Source organism: Panthera tigris, chromosome A1, assembly GCF_018350195.1.
Source record: "Panthera tigris isolate Pti1 chromosome A1, P.tigris_Pti1_mat1.1, whole genome shotgun sequence".
In the NCBI taxonomy this organism is placed as follows: Eukaryota; Metazoa; Chordata; class Mammalia; order Carnivora; family Felidae; genus Panthera; species Panthera tigris.
Window position 1 is genome coordinate 136,651,884 of NC_056660.1, and position 11,435 is coordinate 136,663,318.

The window sequence follows — 11,435 nt, forward strand, 5'->3', positions numbered from 1 at the left end:
CAGGCACTGTGTCATGTCCTGCCTGGATGTGAGATGCAGGCACTCAGCCAGCACCAAGTGAAGGGCTTCTTGGGGATGAATGCATTAATCCTCACAGCACCCCTAGGAGGCAGATCCTATTGTTCCTCCACTTGCAGAGAGGGATCTGAAGCACAGGGCGATTACAGAATGTGCCCAAATTTAAACAGCAAGAAGGTAGCAGGGGCACCGTGTGAGCCTGGCAGAGCGATTCCAGGCTGTTTGTTCCCTTCTTCTTTGCACTGCCTCCCGGAGGGGAGATGGCCAGTAGCCTGGTGCTCGCTTCAGCAGCACATGTATTAAATTGGGACGAAACAGCGAAGATTAGCATGGCCCATGTATAAGGATGACATGCACATTCACGAAGCATTCCGTACTTTGTGCAGTTCCCCAGCAAACCACCACCCTTGGTGGATTAACTCGGAGGAAACGGTGTGAGTCAAAGCACAACATGAGGCACTGAATAATGAAATTGTGACATTTCCCTAGAAAAATATTTCTGTAAAGCAGTCTATGACAGGTGAATGAAGCTGAGTTACACCTGAAATTGATGTGCAAACATGTCGTTTCTACAGATCTCTGAAATGAGAAAATGTCAACTTAAAAAAAAGAAACCGGTAGCCTGGGAGGCAGGACAAGGCAAAGGCTCAAACCCCTGAAGGAATAATAATGATGTTACCTTCACTGACATTCATTGAGCAGTGATCATGGGCCAGGCCTTTACTCAGCCTCTACACAAAATGTCTCGTTTAACCCTTACTACCAGGAGCATGGTGCTATCATCTCCATGTACAGAGGATCAGCCTGGCTGAGAGAGGTCAAGCCCCTTACCCAAAGTTATATAGGAGGTGGAGCTGGGATACAAAAACAGAAATCTAATCCCATGAGAGGGCAAAACTGGGTGGTAGTTAGGAGCTCTGGCTATTACCCATGGAGAGGCTAGGTGAGGGCCAGATGAGAGCCACTAAGTGCCCTGGACATTTAGCCATTCCTGTCTTCTTGTTTCTTGTGTGTGTGCCAAGCAGCATAGGACACTAGTCTTGAGCCCTGGGCTGTGCTCAGCTAGCAGCCCCAGAGCTGTTGGTGGCCGCCATTGTTTTGCAAGGCGACGAACCAAAAGCCACCCTTAGAGTTTCACAGTGCAGCACAGAACTTTCAATCCTACCATAATAGTTTTTATTTAAGAATAAATGCCACAGCATGGTGCTATTTTGGGAAGCAGCTTTCCACACCCACCCCAGCCTATCCCTCAATTGTTGGTGTTTGCATCCTGTTCCAGAGAAAGGCTGAAAACACATTATCTACCTACACACAACGGTGGCAGGGAGGAGGCCTTGTCAGGCCTGGCCCTGTCACAGAGCTGCACGCTCGGGTTATTATCACTGCATAAATGAAAGGCATTATTAGTACAGACATATTCCAGAAGCAGCTTGCTTAAAAATCATTCAAGGGGGTGGATACCTGAGAGTCCGTGCTGCCTTTATACCCACAGAGCTCTCCTGGCAGCAGCAAGTTCTGGGAGCTCTGACCTCCCACTGGAGAGTCACAGGCCTTGCAGGCCTGCAAGGCACAGAAAAGCTTTCAGAGAGAATTCCTACTCCTTTACCAGCCTGTATTGACTGCAAGTATAACTGAGGCTTCTGGTCAGTGGACTGGTCTCAAAGAGGGGCCACTTCATCCAACCATCAAGAGGGGACTGGGCTGGGGTGAGAAGTGGGTTCTTTAGAAAACAGAATGAACTCCACTGCTTCTCCCACAACAAAAAAGGGGGAAGTGAGCCCCAAAGCAGAGGGGAGCGTTACCTCTCCACAAACAAATAAACCACCTTCAAAGGTACTAAGGCCACGAAGGACCCTAACCTAGTCTGTACCAGAGATAGAGAATCTGGTGGAAAAGCAGTAGTAACCGCCCTGATCCAGCTGAGAACACTGGGGCTCATGTGTAATGTTGATGGTGATTAAAAACAATCATCATCATGTTTTGCCACATGCCACGTACTAATCTAACTGCTTGACATAAGGATTTAATGTTTGTGACAACCCTATGAGGTAAGTTTTATTATCATCTCTATTTTACGGATGTGGAAAGTAAGGCACAGAGAAGTTAACTACTTATTCCACATCACACAGCTGGAAAATGGCAGAGCTGGGATTTGAACATGGGAGGTCCAGGGAAAACTGTGGGAGCATGCCTGTAGGGTATTTTTAGGGGTATTATAAAGCTGTGAAGTGTTGTGGGGTTCTGGGGTTCTAGCCTATTGCAGAATGTGAGTGTTGGTTTTCCTTTCTTGTAGCAAAGCTGCCTTCTGGGCCCTGTACACAGGGAGCCAGAGGCCCAAAGCGCTGCTCAATGGAGACAATTCCCAGGTTCTAACCGGGAGCTGGAGCAAGAAAGTGTGTCATCTCTGACGTAAAAGTGTCGGACACCAGATTACCTGTAAATACACTGTGTTGCCCTCCTTCGTGACCTGAATGAAACTACTCTGTTTTATCTCTTCAAACCAAAGGTTTTCTTCACGTCTGCAAAGGAGATGAAAGAACAGGAGTCACCTGCCCAGGCTGAATTTGAAGGGTTCGAACTGCAGGCCTCAAAAGTATCACAGTTCTGTATATTTCTCCTGAGACCTTGTGCCTTCTCCTCACTGGCCACTTCCCGAATCAGCCCCAAGAAAAATGTACCCCAGAATTGCCTGGGCACTTCATTAGAGACCAGCTAGTTGTTTCCTGGGTGGGTCAACCTGATTTACATCCACTACTGAGCAAGATCCATTCCTCTGAAGAAAGAACCCCAGGATCAGAAGCAATGTTCATGATATACTTCTAAATTTAAAAACCAGATTACAAAACAATATGTAAGTTGTGATAGTATTTTGGGAGAAAAAATAACAATAACAGTTAATGTTTTTTGAGTGCTTATTATGTGCCAGACATGGTGCTACCTCTTCCATTAATCTTCAGAGAGACACAATGAGGCAGCTATGGCATGAGTTAGGAATGGCCCGAGGTGGGTATAGCATGAGGTGGATATGAAAACTCTTGAGACTGAAAAGATTAAATAAATCACTCAAGGCATAAGTGATAGGGTCAGGAATTAAACCCAGGCTGGCTGACAACATGCCCTATTCACATCACCGTTTGACCCTTCAGCTTCCATAGTCACCATCTTTCCAAGAATGTTTGTACAATAAAAAAGCCTTCGATTATAGAACTAGTTTCCCCCTCTGGAGCAAAGGGCAGGCTTGCTTACTGGCCATTGTAAAATATCTGCATTCCTTAAGCTCAGGATTCTATGTAATGCAACCCACTGCCTCTGCAGGTTTCACCTTGTCCTAGTGCTTTCACACTATGAGAAGTAGGGCTCAGGGAAAATGCTCATTATTGTTGGCACTTTAGCTACTGCTATTGTTGTGAATAATAAGCTATTCTTTGTCTCTAACCCAAGAGTCTCGTATCTTCTATGAAACTGGCAGTCTAACTCAGAAGAGTAACATTTTGGTTTTTTTATTTTTATTTTTTTAACATTTATTCATTTTAGAGAGACAGAGAGACAGAGCATGAGTGGGAGAGGGGCAGTGAGAGAGAAGGAGAAACAGAGTCCGAAGCAGGGTCCAGGCTCTGAGTTGTGAGCACAGAGCCAGACGCAGGGCTCAAACTCATGGACCACGAGATCATGACCTGAGCTGAAGTCAGATGCCTAACCGACTGAACTACCAGGGTGCCCCCAAGAGAGTAACATTTTAGACACTTCATAGTTTGTGATGATTAGTCAGTGGTTCTAACATGGTAGAGTCTACTTTTCTCAATCTGAGAGGGCCCTGTCCATTTTATTCATTCAGCTGAGATCTCTTATCCTGTCATTATTTTCTTTCTTGTAGATAATTTTGTTTAATAGTGAAAAAAAAAGAGGGTATACAAGTGACCATGCCCCATCTGCTGAAAGTAAATTAGGAGATAATCCCACTGACCATTAAAAGGCAAGAATCACGGCAGCTCAAGTCTCCTTCATGAACGTGGTCAGGAAATCAAAGGTACAACAGGAAATAAGGGATTGGTTGAAATTCTCTGATGTAAAAAGAGAATTAAAACACCACTGTTCTGGGGCGACTGGGTAGCTCAGTCAGTTAAGTGTCTGACTCTTGATTTCGGCTCAGGTCATAATCTCATGGTTCATGGGTTCGAGCCCACATTGGGCTCAGAGCTGACAGTGGGGAGCCTGCTTGAGATTATCTCCCTCCCTCTCTTTTCCCCTTCCTTGCTCGTGTTCTCTCTCTCTCTCTCTCTCTCTCTCAAAATAAATAAACTTAAAAAAACACCCCTGTGCTTAGGGCAGATTGGTCAAAAGTTGCAAAAAGAATTGAAGAAAGTAAACAGTAGCCTATGTTTGCCTCTGAGAACACATCCTCACTGCAGATGTACCAGGAAGACCAACAATCACTGATTTCACATACAGATTCTGTCCTCAGGAGTGCATTTTCTAAATAGGATATGCCTTTGTTCCATCCTACGGCACAGATAGATACTATAGAATTTGTAAAATAGAGTCTGTGTTTGATTCCAGCCATGCAGTAGGACAAAAGAGCATGTATAAATGTGGCCATATTGAGATTTTTGTCCTAAAATATTGCTGGAGAAAAAAGGTAATTATAAGGTTTACTCAAAAACATTTCACACAGTTATTCCCTTTAATTTTTTCCAGCTATGGGAAGTCATGACCATGTTACAAATAATAAGCTCTGAAAATAGAGCATTCAAGGAAAGAATTTAGTAGTCAAAATGCATGATAAAATTATTCTGACTCAAATTTTCCAGTACAAACAATCATTGTGCTACCTGGTAACTCGGCATAAGCAAATCATGTAAATGAATGTAATTAGTATTACTTTGATACAAAAGCCAAGAGTTTGTAATTCTTTTCTTTTCTCTCATTTTTAGGACCTTTTACTCTAACCTCATACGTGGGCACTGAAGAACACTGAAGGGCTTCCATATTACAGTATCAAGATTTATTGGCTGTGAAAAGGGGGCCCAAATTAAGTTCCTTCTCTTAACTGCTTCACTTTGGAATGGAGAACTGGTTAATGAACTTCTTTAGGAACTGGGATGCCCTCAAGCAGTAAGAGTGTTACAAGGAGCTCAGTCCCGGGACTGAGTGGCAGAGAGACTCCCACACATTCAGCCCAAGTTTGCAAAATCGTAGAGCAGAAGCCAAAATTGGGAATGAAGAGCGTGCATGACAACAGTTGCCCATGATGTTCCTAGATGAACTCTCAGCAGAGGCTGATCTTTGAAAGATAGAAGTCATTTTCAACAATAGCCAAATTATGGAAAGAGCCTAAATGTCCATCAACTGATGAATGGATGAAGAAATTGTGGTTTACATCAAAACCTTAGAGGAGAAAGCAGGAAAAGACCTCTCTGACCTCAGCCGTAGCAATCTCTTACTCGGCACATCCCCAAAGGCAAGGGAATTAAAAGCAAAAGTGAATTACTGGGACCTTATGAAGATAAAAAGCTTCTGCACAGCAAAGGAAACAACCAACAAAACTAAAAGGCAACCAACGGAATGGGAAAAGATATTTGCAAACGACACATCGGACAAAGGGCTAGTATCCAAAATCTATAAAGAGCTCATCAAACTCCACACCCGAAAAACAAATAACCCAGTGAAGAAATGGGCAGAAAACATGAATAGACACTTCTCTAAAGAAGACATCCGGATGGCCAACAGGCACATGAAAAGATGTTCAACGTCGCTCCTTATCAGGGAAATACAAATCAAAACCACACTCAGATACCACCTCACGCCAGTCAGAGTGGCCAAAATGAAGAAATCAGGGGACTATAGATGCTGGAGAGGATGTGGAGAAACGGGAACCCTCTTGCACTGTTGGTGGGAATGCAAATTGGTGCAGCCGCTCTGGAAAGTGGTGTGGAGGTTCCTCAGAAAATTAAAAATAGACCTACCCTATGACCCAGCAATAGCACTGCTAGGAATTTATCCAAGGGATACAGGAGTACTGATGCATAGGGGCACTTGTACCCCAATGTTTATGGCAGCACTCTCAACAATAGCCAAATTATGGAAAGAGCCTAAATGTCCATCAACTGATGAATGGATAAAGAAATTGTGGTTTATATACACAATGGAATACTACGTGGCAATGAGAAAAAATGAAATATGGCCTTTTGTAGCAACGTGGATGGAACTGGAGAGTGTTATGCTAAGTGAAATAAGCCATACAGAGAAAGACAGATACCATATGGTTTCACTCTTATGTGGATCCTGAGAAACGTAACAGAAACCCATGGGGGAGGGGAAGGAAAAAAAAAAAAAAAAGAGGTTAGAGTGGGAGAGAGCCAAAGCATAAGAGACTATTAAAAACTGAGAACAAACTGAGGGTTGATGGGGGGTGGGAGGGAGGGCAGGGTGGGTGATGGGTATTGAGGAGGGCACCTTTTGGGATGAGCACTGGGTGTTGTATGGAAACCAATTTGACAGTAAATTTCATATATTAAAAAATAAAAAAAATAAAAAAATAAAAAAATAATAAAATAAAAATAAAATAAAATAAAATAAAAAAAGAAATTGTGGTTTATATACACAATGGAATACTACTTGGCAATGAGAAAGAATGAAATATGGCCTTTTGTAGCAACGTGGATGGAACTGGAGAGTGTTATGCTAAGTGAAGTAAGTCATACGGAGAAAGACAGATACCATGTGTTTTCACTCTTATGTGGATCCTGAGAAACTTAATAGAAGACCATGGGGGAGGGGAAGGGAAAAATAAAGTTAGAAAGGGAGAGAGCCAAACCATAAGAAACTCTTAAAAACTGAGAATAAACTGAGGGTTAATGGGAGGGTGGGAGGGGAGGGAGGGTGGGTGATGGGCATTGAGGAGGGCACCTGTTGGGATGAGCACTGGGTGTTATATGGAAACCAATTTGACAATAAATTTCATATTAAAAAAAGAAAGAAAGATATAAGTCCAGGGCAGAAGAGGCAGGATAATATTAGTCTCCAGCTTGATCAACCTAAGTGGTTTCCCATTTACCATCTATAGTGCAATTTAATATTACCTACCTACCAATCTCTCTCCCTCTTTCTTTCTCTCTCTCTCTCTTTCTCTTCTCCTCTCCTCCCTATTACATACTTATAATTTCATCCTTATTGAAACACATTGATCCTGAATCTCCCTGGCCCCAGTCCCATACGCATCCATCTTTGTGACTCTCCACACCCACGTCAAGTTGGTAAACACTTCTCAAGAGAAGTAAGCTCTCAGTTCCCTGAGAACTCAGAAGCCCTGCTTCACTAGATTGGAAAATAAATGTATTCACACAATGACTTTCTGAGGACTTACTGTCAAACCCCCGTTCCTCCCATTTAAGGAGTTTCCTCTTGGTCTTCTCATTGTTTTATAACAGTTTTGTTGAGATATAATTCACACTCCCATTAAAGGTATAATTCAGTAGGTTTTAGTATATTCAAAGAGTCTTGCATCACCTCAGAGGTGATGCCACTCCCATTTCTCCCCCAACCATCCCCCCTTCTAGTCCCACTGCAGCCCTTGGCAATCACTCATCTACTTTCTGTTTTTACGCACTTGCCTGTTCTGGACATTTGCACGAATGGATCATACAATATGTGATCTTCTGTGACTGGCTCCTTTCACTCAGGATAATGTTTTCAGAGTCCAGCTGTACTGTGCTGTTGCACGCATGAGTACTTCATTCCTTTTTATTGAGGAATATTATTCCATTGTATGGATATACCACATTTTATTTACCTCCTCATCAGTTGATGAGCATTTGGGTTGTTTCCACTTTTGGGCTCTTATGAACAATGCTGCTGTGAGTATTCTTGTACAAGTTTTTGTGTAGATGTACGTTTTCATTTATCTTAGGAATATCTAGAAGTAGAATTGCTGTGTCATATGCTAAGATTGTGTTTAACCTTTTGAGGAACTGCTAGAGTGTTCTTCCAAGCAACTGCATTGTTTCATAGTCCCACTAGCAATGTCTGAGGGTTCTAATTTCTCCACATTCCCACCAACACTTGTTACTATTTGGTTTTGATTGTAGCTATCTTAATGGATGTGAAGTGGTATTGCATTGTGATTTTGATCTGCATTTTCCTGATGGCTAATAATGTTGAACCTCTTTGCATCTACTCACCCATCTTTTTTATATCTTCTTTGTGGACATCTATTAAGATATTTTGCCCATTTGTTTGAGAGAGAGAGAGAGAGCACACATGTGCGACTAGGGGAGGGGTAGAGAGAGAGGGGGAGAGAGACAGAATCCCAAGGAGGCTCTGGACTCAGTGCGGAGCCCCACGTGGGGTTCCATCTCACAACCTTGAGATCATGACCTGTGCTGAAATCACGAGTCAGATGCTTAACCAACTGAACCACCCAGGTGCCTCTATTTTGCCCATTTTTAATCAGGTTATTTATCTTTTATTATTGAGTCATAGAAGTTCTTTCTATGTTCTAGAACTGTATCCCTTATCACATATATGACTTGCAAATATTTCTCCCTTTCTATGGGTTGTCTTTTCACTTTCTTGATGATATGTCATTTGAATCTGAAGCAAAAAAACAAACAAATGAACAAAAAAAAAACTTAAAAGATTTTTTGAGTTTATTTATTTTGAGAGAGAGAGAGAGAACGAGCACAAATAGGGGAGAAGCAGAGAGAGGGAAGAGAGAATCCCAAGCAGGCTCTGCACTGTCTCTGCAGAGACCAACATGGGGCTTGAACTCACACACCGTGAGATTATAACTTGAGCCAAAACCAAGAGTTGGACACTTGACCCACTGAGCCACCCAGGCATTGCCCCCCAAAAATCTTTTAATTTTGATGAAGCCCATATTATCTATTTTCCTTGTTATTGCTTGTACTCATAGTATCATGTCTTAAAAAAAATGCATAATCCAAGACCATGAAGATTTACAACTCTTTTTTTCTAACCTGTTTTATAGTTTTAGCTCATACTTTTAGATCTTTAATTTATTTTGAGTTAATTTTTTTATATTTTATAAATTTCGTATGGAAGTAAATGCTCTACCTGGATTTTTAGGTAACCACAATTACCTTATGAAACTGAAACCTTTTTAATTTGGAAGGAGAAGTTATATGGTGGAATATAAGAGCCCTGTTACTGTAGCACTTTCTCTTACAAATGATTAAACACAGTGTCAGTGGGCCAAGCCCAGCAACAACTATTTTCCTTCTGAGCTCTGGCTTGGCCATCAGCAGCCTCCATGCAAACAAAGTCGGCATTCAGAAAGGTAGAGTCAAGCCATAGGAAACAGCAGTACAACAAGCCGAAAATAGCACTCTTGATCTCAAAAATACAAAAAGATCTATTCTTCCACATGTCATTTTCAAGTTAGATGATGAGAATATTCCATCGGACAAGAAGTTGTTACCAGGACGCATCTCCTGAGGACCTTTGCTTACCCTGAGTAAGCATTTGGAACCGTCTTCAGTTATCTCCATTACTAATGCCTTACTTTTCAACTTTATTCAGGATCTTTATTTACCTGGGGTGTTTATTAAAAATATATCTTTGAGGTGCCTGGGTGGTCAGTTGGTTAAGTGCCCAACTTTGGCTCAGGTCATGATCTCATGGTTTGTGAAATCAAGCTCCACGTTGGTCTCTGTGCTGACAATTCAGAGCCTGGAGCCTGCTTCAGATTCTGTGTCTCCCTCTCTCTGCCCCTCCCCTGGTCACACTCTGTCTCTTTCAATCTCTTTCTCAAAAATAAATAAGCATTACTTTTTTTTTTTTTTTTTTTTTTTTTGAAATCTATCTTCTGGAATGCCTGAATGGCTCAGTCAGTTAAGCATCTGACTTCAGTTCAGATCATGATCTCATGGTTGGTGAGTTGGAGCCCCGCATTGGGCTCTGTGCTGACAGTTCAGAGCCTGGAACCTGCTTCAGTTTCTGTGTCTCCCTCTCTGTCTGCCCCTCCCCTCTCACACTCTGTCCATCCCTCTTTCAAAAATAAACAAACATTTAAAAAAAAATCTATCTTCCTTGGTCCCACCCCAGAATGGAAACTGTATGTCTAATGAGTAGCCCATGTGACTCTGACGTGGGCCATTCCTACACCTATTTTGGCAACAGCTGTGCTGAAGATTACCTAAGGACTCTGAATTATATTTAATTCGACCCCTTAGTGTGGCTTTCTTGTGGCCCACGTGCTACCCAAGCCTGTGGAAGGGGGGTAAGGTTTCTAGGGATTGAGAAAGGGAAGAGTAGAGTATCAGTATAAGTGAAATGGGGAAAAAGTTCAGCAGAGATCATCTGGAAGTCTTTTGAAGATACTCAGGACAGAAGGTAGAGAAAACTTGCCACATCTGAATATCACCTATATTATTATTATTTAACTAATATTTTTCTTTGTATCAACGCATGTAATATTGCACACTCCTTTAGACTTGTCCTGAGAAATAGTATCCAGGTTAGGTATTTTTTTTTGCAAATACACATTACAAACAATATATAATTGTTGACATTTTTTAAACTGCCTGTGTGCTTCTAAAGTCTTTACAGAACTGCCAGAGATCACAGCATCATCCTTAGGAAAACAGCCTTTTACTCTGTGAGCTTCTAGAGAGCAGAGATCACGTTCATTCCCTTGGCAATTCCTTGTGATGCCTACTCTTCCTCCAGGAGAAAGAAAGTTTTCAACGAAACCTCTGTATTCCAGAGTCAAGATTAACCTCTTGTCCACCTTCTAAACCAGGGCATAGTTCATTGGCAGGTGAGGGCTCTGAACAGTGTGATCTCCATGTCATGTAGATATATGATTGTCACTATAAAATGCAAATGCACTGCAAATTAAAAGTTAATGCAACCTCTCCAGAAGGTATCAGAATTACTATTATTTCTTTACTATTATTACTCTTTATTTCTTTACTTTAAAAGTTCAACCTTTTAGGAAGGGCTTTAGAGTTAACAAAACATATATAATATTCCCAAGTGTATAAATTCAAAATGCTTACTTTTCTTGAAATGGGAAAAAAAGCGCAAATGTAACTTTTTACAGGTTTAAGTTCTGTTAAACACATGCAAAGGAATATGTTCAGATGAATTTCAAATATGTGTTTATCAATGGGTATGTCTCCTTCTCCAGCATTCCTTAATAAAGAGGTTTTAAGGCAGCTGCCTGCATATGCAAGAGTAAATTCATATCCTGATCTTCCAGGAACATAATGCAATCATAGTTTGCAAATGCAAATTTAGGGGAGACACTAGATGCAGTAAATAGAGATTTACGAGGTTGTCTCATTAATATTTCTTGGTAGCAGGTATTACACAAAAGGAGTGAAATGAAATCTTCTATAGCATTTGAGCACCCTACTCATAATGAGATATGTAAATGTTGCAAATCAGGAAGAATA

At 41.5% G+C, this 11,435-nt stretch overlaps 1 non-coding gene across 1 annotated transcript; it reads left to right on the forward strand.

The window, feature by feature from the left end:
- Positions 1-293: 293 nt before the first annotated feature.
- Positions 294-399, forward strand: LOC122232078. Its single transcript, XR_006209426.1, has one exon. It is a non-coding gene; the product is annotated as a U6 spliceosomal RNA (small nuclear RNA).
- Positions 400-11,435: the final 11,036 nt, after the last annotated feature.